Source organism: Gossypium hirsutum, chromosome A12 (assembly GCF_007990345.1).
Source record: "Gossypium hirsutum isolate 1008001.06 chromosome A12, Gossypium_hirsutum_v2.1, whole genome shotgun sequence".
Classification (NCBI taxonomy): domain Eukaryota; kingdom Viridiplantae; phylum Streptophyta; class Magnoliopsida; order Malvales; family Malvaceae; genus Gossypium; species Gossypium hirsutum.
In genome coordinates this window covers 60,284,096-60,294,087 of record NC_053435.1, presented here as the reverse complement: position 1 = coordinate 60,294,087, position 9,992 = coordinate 60,284,096, and the positions used below count along the sequence as shown (strand labels likewise).

Here is a 9,992-nt window from a genome sequence, read left to right as displayed (position 1 = left end):
CCACGGGCGTGTGCCTTGGCCGTGTCTAGAAGTCAATATTTCCCATGGGTTAAAGGCATGGACGTGCCCTAGACTACATGGGCGTGGGTAAGCACACGGCCTCTCATACACGGACGTGTGACACTCCAAAGCTAGAAATTTATTAAGTCGCCTAAAGTTTCCCGAATGTTTTTGGTTTTATCCCGAACTGCCTTAATGTAAGTTTTAGGCCTTGATGGGCTGTTTAAAGGACGATAGTATATGTTCTAAAAGTTTTAATTTTGGACAAAATTTAGTGACCCGGTTTGGTATGTTTATGAATGTTTAAGTCTGGTAATGCCTCGAGCCCTATCCAGTTTTAGATACGGGTAAGGGGTGTTACAAGAATCAATAGGCACGAGATAATCAACTGAAGTTTGAGAAATCGATAGCTCAAAGTGAAATTGAGAAAAGGTTCGGCTAGAGAACAAGAACACAATTAACACACACTCAGCACAAGAGAAGAGTTTGAGGAAGAAGAAAAAAATAGCAAAGTGCAGAGGGGAGAGCGAAATGCAAAACGATAGAGAAGAACACAGTTATAGAAAATTTTAGAGAGAAGAAGAGAAAAAACAAGGTAAAGCCGAATTGCCAAAAGAACATATTTCGGCTAAGCAGAAAGGTTTTCTTTGCAGTCAGACATTTGGGAATTTGGAAAGAGAGTCCAAAGTTTTGGAGAAGTAGAGTTCAATTACAATTCTATCTCATCCCAATCCCTAATCCACTACTCAAATCACTTCCTAATTCCCCTTAACAATCGAAATTCCCTTAACAATCCTTTAAAATTTGGCCACAACCATCCCCCCACAACTCAACCACTTAGAAGTTCGGTCAACCACAACTCTTCCACTGCCAAAGAATAAAAATAAGTCCAATGTTGGCACAGGCACTCGTACCCTAAACCTCCAGGTCAACTGCACTCCCTTTAACCACTAAACCAGTAGGCCCATTTTGACATATTTTACCCATTTTTATTTAAAAGTCTACCGATTAGAGACAAGGGTTTATTCAAGTAAGAAATTGTTTTTTTACAAGCCAAGGCTTGAACCCAAGACTTCTCAAACACTTCCTAGAACACTTAACCACTGAAGAAGACATGTATTTGTGTGCCATAACTATGCGAAAACAATTATTTATGATATTGGGGCATTACACCATCTTTGTCCACTAACATTAACAATGGTCTAATTACAACATAAGGACCTCTACTTTAAGGTTCCATAGCTATTAGACACCTTCATCTATTAGAACCCAACTTTCACACTTTACGCGATTTAGTCCTTTTTACCAAATTGAACATTCAAACAATAAAATTTCTTAACAAAATTTTCACACAATCATACTATCATGCTGTAGTCCTTAATTTAATAATAAAATAAATTATTTCAACTTCAAACTTGTGGTCCCAAAATCATTGTTCTGATTTAACTAAAAATGAGTTATTACAGTGTAGCTAAGCCACAGGGCGTGTCACTAGACCACACGGCCATGTCATATAATCGTGTGGGACACACAGCCGTGTCCCAAGTTGTGTGTGCCCAAAAACACCTTCAAACATAAGCCATTTCACATACCAAAACTTAGACTCCAAACTTTGCATTAACCAACTTTCAAACCTATTCGAAATGTGCTAAAACATGCCAAAATATACCAATTCACAATCAACCTACATGCCTAATCAATATGCCCTCATTGGCACCACAATTCAAATATAAGCAAATAGTCATTCAAGCCAAAACATAATCCACAAGTTAAACTCATTCAGTTACCAATCAAGTTCTAAATACCAAATGCCAAAGTACATCCATTTATTTCAATTTCAAATGTAAATATAATCCATTCTAGGTTTATAATTTACCATAACAAAAAATGACCATTTTCAACAACGCACAAAACATTTCAACACACCTATTAAGTTAAACATTCCAAACCAACCATCCAAAATACATTTACTATCACACACCACAAACAGCCAAAAATACCAATTAGGATTTACATCAATACACATATTATACTTCAAATGGTCCAAAATATGATCATGATGCTTATAACATACATCACTAAAACCCTATTTACATGCCACTTATAACTAGGCCAAAATAAACAAATAGTTACCAAATGAGTTATCGGATAGTGTGATTTCCAATGATGTACCAATCAATAATAAAAGTTTGACTGTCTACAAAGAAGAAAACCAAATAGTGTAAGCTTCTATAAAGCTTAGTAAGTTCGTAAATAAAAACATTATATACTTGGCAATTTAATTTACAAATCATATTTATAACATAGAACTAACCAATCTTTGCCTTGCTTTATCATTCCAACTATACGAAATGATTAAACCTAAATCGTTTACATCATCAATACATAATATGTTAAGATTCTCATACCAAGATATAATCAACAAAATATATTTCAACATATCATCTCATTTCATTTCCATTTTGATAGTTAACTGTTTTACCCGAAGAACAATACTAAATTAACTTTTCATACACGGAAAGGTAATGCTCACATGAGTTATTGTAAGGACATTAATTGATACATGATGCTACTCACACAAGCTTTAGACAATTTGAAACACATGTAGGATCTCAAATAATCGATACGATATCCATCATTGGTACATAGTACTTGCTAAATATAACACTAGCAAAAAATGCCTGCTAATACAACACCTGTACAAGGTATATACTATTGAGATCACCAGCAACTAGTGCCTACTATGCCCTAATTGTCTCATCCCACTTTTTAATTAATTATACAAGAGTGATATTATCATCTCCTATGTTTAAAATTAATTTTGCACTAGTGAAAACAAGGAAGTGGTGTGGCTTAGTGGTTGGAAGCTCCTTAATTATCCTAGAGGTCCCTAGTTCGAATCCCCTTGCTCCATTGTTTTATTTTTCTATTTTTTTGTCACAATTTCGATGTGCACAATAGATTCCAACAGTCCACCCCTTTGTTTCCTTATGTGGAGGATTCCTTTCATCCTTTAGCAAGTCAAACTTGCCATAAGTTGTAAGACACATCCCCCTTTTTTCTCCTTTGTTCCCTTTCCTTACACTATTTTCTTACCAAAACAAATGTGTTGACCACCCCAAAAGCCTCCCAAACCGTCCACCATCCTAATTTCCTCCCACTTTCTCTTTTATTCTCTTTTTCTCCACAATTTTCTTTCTTTTTGGCAACCACAACATTTCTCTTCATCTTTGCTTCCATTCTTTCACCATGAGCCTTAGTTGCACCATCACCTCACCACCGCCCACACCCCTCTTCTCTCCTCCTTCTCTTTCGATCGTTACCCTTCATCATCACCATCGTAACCGTGAATAGCTGTCGGACCACCGCTATTGTCGCCCTCGTCGACGTCATTGTCATCGAGATTTGGGTTTTTCTCCTCTTTTCCTCTCATTTCTAATTTCTTTCACTTTTCTGTTCCAATTAACTCATTCTTTAATTTTATGTTCACTCTACTTGTGTACGAATCTTACCGATCACATGATCCCTTGTAGATCGTCAAACCTCTAAACTTTTCTTCGGATTAATCTCCGACTTGATTGTGCTATTTAATAGTGTAAGTTATGTAAAGTGATGTAATCATCATCTTTCCTTTTTTTTGCCTCCTTCTCAAATAATGACTTAACTATAATTACATTCTTGAGATTAACTTTCAATCTCCATGTGTTACGAAGGACTGAACAACAACCCTCTCGAAAACCACTAGTGTGGCATCATGAGAGTAACAGATCCGACCGTTCAAATTAATGGAAAGTATTGGTGATATTTCTTGCATTAGATTTTATATTAAAGGAATTTTTTTTCTTTAGATCATGACTAGAAAGAGATATTCATGTGATTAGATTTGGGATTCGGACTAGCTCCAAGCGAGACCTCTACAAAGGGAGCATATGATTTAGATCTACAATAAGGTGTGGGATCATTTTTGACAGATTAGCACAAAGGGCGAAAAATGGCTCGGCAAACACTACTAGAAGTGTAAAAGCGAGAAGTAATTTTGAACCATCAAGGAAAATTAATTTTTCAGCCTAATACAGTTCACATTATGTGTATAAATTCATAATATAATTAATTTTAATTTTAATCCAATTTAATTTAGGTTAAATAAATTATTGTTAATTAATTATGAAAAGGGGCCCAGTTGAGCTGAACCAAGAAAACTGATCCAATCGGGCATTGGGCAACCCAATACCATCCCCAATCAGCTTTTTTGGCTGACTATTTGGATAGAAAAAGGGTCCTTGAAGACACCTTTAGTTTGCATTCAAACCCCTTCACTATTCATACCTTTCACGATTTGCCCGTACCTAAAAATAGCATGTTTGAAATCTTCAAACATGCCACATGTGTGGCCAGCCATGGGGGGAGTCTTTGGCTACTAATTTTGGCTATTTTTAGCAACCTTGTCAACCTATAAATACACCCTTGGCTGCTCACTTCAAACACATCTCAACCCTTCTCATACCTTCATTTCTCTCTCATTTTTCTCTCTTCATTCCCTTCCATTGTTCTTCATTTTCTTCCCCTATTCCCTTTTCGTTTGCACCTCTTGAAAAATAGTCAATCAACCACCATTTGGAGCAGCATTCAAGTGTTCACAGAGTCTTGGTTTGACAAGAACAAGCAGAGAAGGAGGAGTGGAGCAAACAAGTCAAGCCACGGAGAAAACACCTGATTTGATTCTTGTTCCCTATCTTTTTAATTTTTTTGTTGTTATGATGAACATGTCTATGAATATTTGTGATGTTGATATGTTTAATTTAATTAATATGACTTAAATTTAATTCATGTTAGGTTGATTTCATTTCGTCTACTTAATTTATTAAAATTGTGTTTGTGTTGTTATAGGCCTGGGTAAGGTGTTTGATTAAGTCAAACCATGACTAAGTTATTCTTGTATTACAATTGTAAGGTAACTAATGAATTAAATATTTAAACGGATTTAAATTGTAATTAATTGACACGATACTTAATCAGTGCATGTTTAATCATATAAGGTAGAGGAGCGTTAAATTAGCAACGGTATCCAACGATGCATTAGCCTTGCATAACTTGAAAGATTATTGTGATTAAACTATTTCAAGGTAGAAATACATTGTTACCACACGTAATCTTTTATATGATTATGAGATTGAATTAATTGTTTGAATTGGCATATAGATATGTGCAAGAGATTATTTTAATTTCATAAGTATATATGTGCATTAGCACATTTGCTTATTAAAATTTATTTAATTGGTTGAATTGATGTAGAGATATCGTCAAGAGATAAATGAACTTTGGTAGGTAAGTATGTTCAAAGGTTAGCAAATTATCGAGTTGCCATGAATTTATTCGTAACAGCATGAGCATGAGTTTAATAATTCTAAGTTAAGAAATGTAATTAATCTAACAAAATTATGTCATCTTGATTAAAATAATCTTTTGAAATCATGGATTGGAACTTTTATTTTATTTTTATTTATTTTCCTTTGTTAAAATCCTAGTTTTTAATCACTTCTTAAAATCAAAATATTTTTCTTCGTCAAATTGTTTATAAAATTGCATTCATAAATAATTCTTTTCACAGTCCTTGTGGGCACGATAACTCGACATTTACTTGTCACCTTATTACTTGTTATGATTGTGTGCACTTGCACATTTCCGTCGTTCCAAGTTTTGTGCGCCGTTGCCAGGGATTTTTTTATAAGACATTATTTGTGAAATTGTTAATTTTGCATTTTGGTTTCTTTTTTTCTGTTATATTTTTATTTCATTATTTTTATATTTTTTCAGGTGTTTATGAGTATTGATCAAGTTATTGACTTACTTCCCGTAGACCCTGAAATTGAAAGGACTTTCTGAAAAAGAAGAAGACAAGCGAACGAAAGAAGGACCAAAGTTATGAATTTCGAAAATCCAAACCAAAATCCAGGAGGAACATGACAAGTGAACCAAAGAAGGACCAAAGATATGAATTTCGAAATCCAAACCAAAATCCAAGAGGAACATTCTCTTATAATACTCATAATCTGATCATTGTTACCTTGAGAAAAATAATGCCATTCAACAATATGCCATTGCTTTATTCAATGAGCTCAATCCGAGTATTAGGAGACCTAGAATCGAGGCACAACAATTCAAGTTGATGCCGGTCATGTTTCAAATGTTGCAAAATATGGGTCAATTCAGTGGGATTCCTACTGAAGATCCACATCTTCATCTTCAGCTATTCATGGAAGTCAGTGACTCATTTAAACTGGTTAGGGTGGCCGAGGACGCCTTGAGACTGAGATTATTTCCAAACTCCTTAAGTGATAGAGCACGAGCGTGGTTGAACTCCCTATCATCAGGTTCCATAACTACATGGCAAGAGTTGGTTGAACGCTTCTTAATAAAATATTTCCCTCCATCTTTAACCGCCAAGATCCGAAATGAAATCACTTCATTTCAGCAACTTGATGAAGAATCTTTATATGAGGCATGGGAGCGGTTCGAGTTATTACAAAAGTGCCCTTATCACGGCATTCCTTACTGCATTCAAATAGAAACTTCTATATTGGTCTCAATATTCATAATAGAATGATGGTGGATGCTTCAGCAAATGGAGCACTTTTTTTTAAGTCTTATAACGATGCCTACAAGATTATTGAAAGAATTGCCAGCAATAACTATCAATGGCCAACCAACCATGTAGCCTAAGAAAGACGAGCAGTAGAAGTACTTGAAACAGACACACTTGCTTATTTGGTAGCCCAGGTATCCTCTAGGTCTTCTATGCTTAAGAACATAATTGTTAATGGTTTCAATGGTAATCTGATAGGTCAACAACCGAACTAGTTCGAGGATATTTCTTGTGAATACTGTGGAGATGGCCATATCTTTGAAAATTTCCCATCAAATCAAGAGTCAAAATATTACATGGGAAATCAAAATTGGAATGTTCCACAGTCAAATTATTACAACTCTTTATGGCAGAATCATCCAATTTCTCCATGGAGTAATCAATGGGTGGACCATAGCGACTCTTTTATGTCATTTCGACCAAATTATCTGCCAAAATATTCTCAACAAGTGCAACAACCCACACCAACTAAATCTTCAAGTAATCTAGATAATTTGCTGAAGGTGTACATAACGAAGAATGATAAACTAATCTAATGCCAAGCAGCAACATTGAAGAATTTAGGAAACCAAGTGGGATAGCTAGCCAATGAGCTCAAAAGTAGACTTGAAGGTATTTGGCCAACTGATACAAAAAATTTGAGAAGCATGGGCAAAGAGCATTGCAAAGTGGGAAGACATGGGATCCTAAAGCTGTCGAGGTTGAAGATAAGCTTATTGTAGCTCAAGGCAAAGAAGAAGTTCAACTGAGTGTTGAAACTCTTGTTCCAAAAAAGTTAGATACAGTAATTTTAACACCCCATAGCTGTACCCGAGGCCGGGATAAGGTACGAGGCTTTACCGGACAAACATACAAACATTAAACTAAAATACGGGCCATAAAATTTCATTCATATTTCAAAACGTTCATTCACTTACACATAGTCCCTTATTTGAGTCTACGAAGCCCAAAACATACTTTAGAAAGGGTTAGGGACTAAACCGAGAATTTACCAAAATCTTGGAAATTTCATGCTTTAAGGCTCCACACGCTCGTGTCCCAAAGTCATGTTCCATACACGGCTGAGACACATGGTCGTGTCTCTGCCTGTGTGGAATATACCTAGGCTATTTTCCAAGCTTCGGTCAACCTTAATCTCTTACACACTTATACAACATCAAAAGCATATAACATGGTATTAAAAATTCTCAATTAAACCACAAACATAGCATTTGTATATCATCATACATGTGTCTCTCATACTCATTTTACCTTGTTTATTATAGTACCACTTATACATTTATACCAAGATTATCATCTTACAAAATATCTTCAGCTTAATCATCAAGTATTCATATTTAAAACTAGATCATATCTTTATAAAATACCACAATTCAGATGCGCAAATAACATGTTTGCCTAAAACATTTTAATTCAACTCCATACCCTACAAGCATTACATTGAGACTAGTCATATATATATACATGTCATGATACATATTATTCTCTTTCTGTTTTCTTATAAACACATATCATTTATTTCATTATATCAATATTTCATATACAATAGTTTCCATGTATTCCACATATATTTATTTTCCTCCTCCTCCTCTCCATTCCACATCTTTATTGTATATAGCATTCTTGTAAGTACGATTTCACAATTTCCTAATAAATGCTCACATCAAACTGTCCACACAAGTCATAGTCACATACTTATTTATAATTCGAGCTACAGAGCTCCACATTAAGATCCGTAAATTTCCCCTGAAACTAGACTCACATATCTTTGCACCATAAAATTTTCATAATTTTTGGTTTAGCCAATTAGTACAGTTTATTCATTAAAATTTCCCCTATTTCACATTCTGACAGATCTGACCTCTCTTTACTAAAAATTAATTATCTCACAATACAAAAATTGGATAATGTTCTTGTTGATTTATATTGAAAATAGACTCATTAAGGATTTTAAAAATATAATTTTAAGCCTCTAACTATTTTTATCCAAATTTTTGTGATTTTCCAAAGTTAGAATAGGGGATCACATAATCATTCTGAACCAGTCTCACAAAAACATAAATATGTCAAAATATAGAACTCCTTTTCTTGATCTGTTTCATTTATATGAAAATACACTCATTACGCTTTAATTTAATATCTCATTCAGTCTCTGATTTAATTTCTACTATTTTTGGTGATTTTTCAAAATCACGTCTCTGCTACTGTCCAAAACAGTTTTATTGCTAATTCACTCTTTCACACTTTCTTTGTATTAACCTCATTTTAACATACATATCACAGATCATTTTCACCACATTTCATACATCACAAGTATAGGCCCATGATCACAAGGTCACCATAAAATCATCCTCATGTATAACTTACTTGTTTATAAACTTACCACATCCTGGTCACTTAATGAACACATCATTCACATAACCAAGTTCATGCACTTATTCATCACAAATCTCACAAAGCAATACATAGAGAGTCTCCCGTTGAACACTTTGGATCAATCCTCGATACTTGGTGGTTTTAGCACATAGCTCCACCCATCATAGAGTTCAGCTTTCTTGTACACATGGTGAACACTCAGTACCACCCATGTGACCTAGCCAATTTATCTCGTAGCTCTCTTGTCTACAAGGTGTCCTTCACCTAGAGCCACGCATGCGACCTAGCTACAGATATCCCATAACTCTCTTGTCTACATGGTGTACACATAGTATCACCCATGCGACCTAGCTACATCATAATGTCATGTAGCTCTCTTGTACACATGATGTGCACTCAGCACCATACATGTGACCTAGTTACATACTATCTGTATCATCCAATCTTTCCGAATGTTCAACCGGGATTTCTCTCACTTTTCCAACAATTTCACCAATCAAGTAATTATCCACAAACATATTTCCAATATTATTATAAAATATCATAAAACAAGTAATATTGATGTATTACTTACATATAAACTTACATCTCATTTAATATCAAGCCAATAACATTAAATTACACATTGCCTTATTAAAAATCATATGAACTTACAATTTCCCATAATATCCATAATCATAGAAATCACATTTATGTATGATAATTCAATGCACTTCATGTACCATAGACATATTTTTAAATCAATTCATAAACTTGAAAAACGGGGTTAGAACGGACTTACTATTGAGCTTGAAAAGCTTGAAAACCCTAGCCATGGTTTCCCCCATGCTAATTTCGGCCTCCATGAAAAAGATGAGTAAATGTTGGCTTTATTTTCCCTTTTTATTTCTTTTAATTACCAAATAACCAAAATGCCCTTCCTTACTAAACTTTCAAAAATTCCATCCATGTCCAATTTTTGTCCATCACTTAG

General features: G+C 34.6%; 1 non-coding gene across 1 annotated transcript; it reads right to left on the bottom strand.

Moving 5' to 3' along the window:
• Window positions 1–6,442: 6,442 nt before the first annotated feature.
• Window positions 6,443–6,546, bottom strand: LOC121211505 (small nucleolar RNA R71). Its single transcript, XR_005906729.1, has one exon. It is a non-coding gene; the product is annotated as a small nucleolar RNA R71 (small nucleolar RNA).
• Window positions 6,547–9,992: the final 3,446 nt, after the last annotated feature.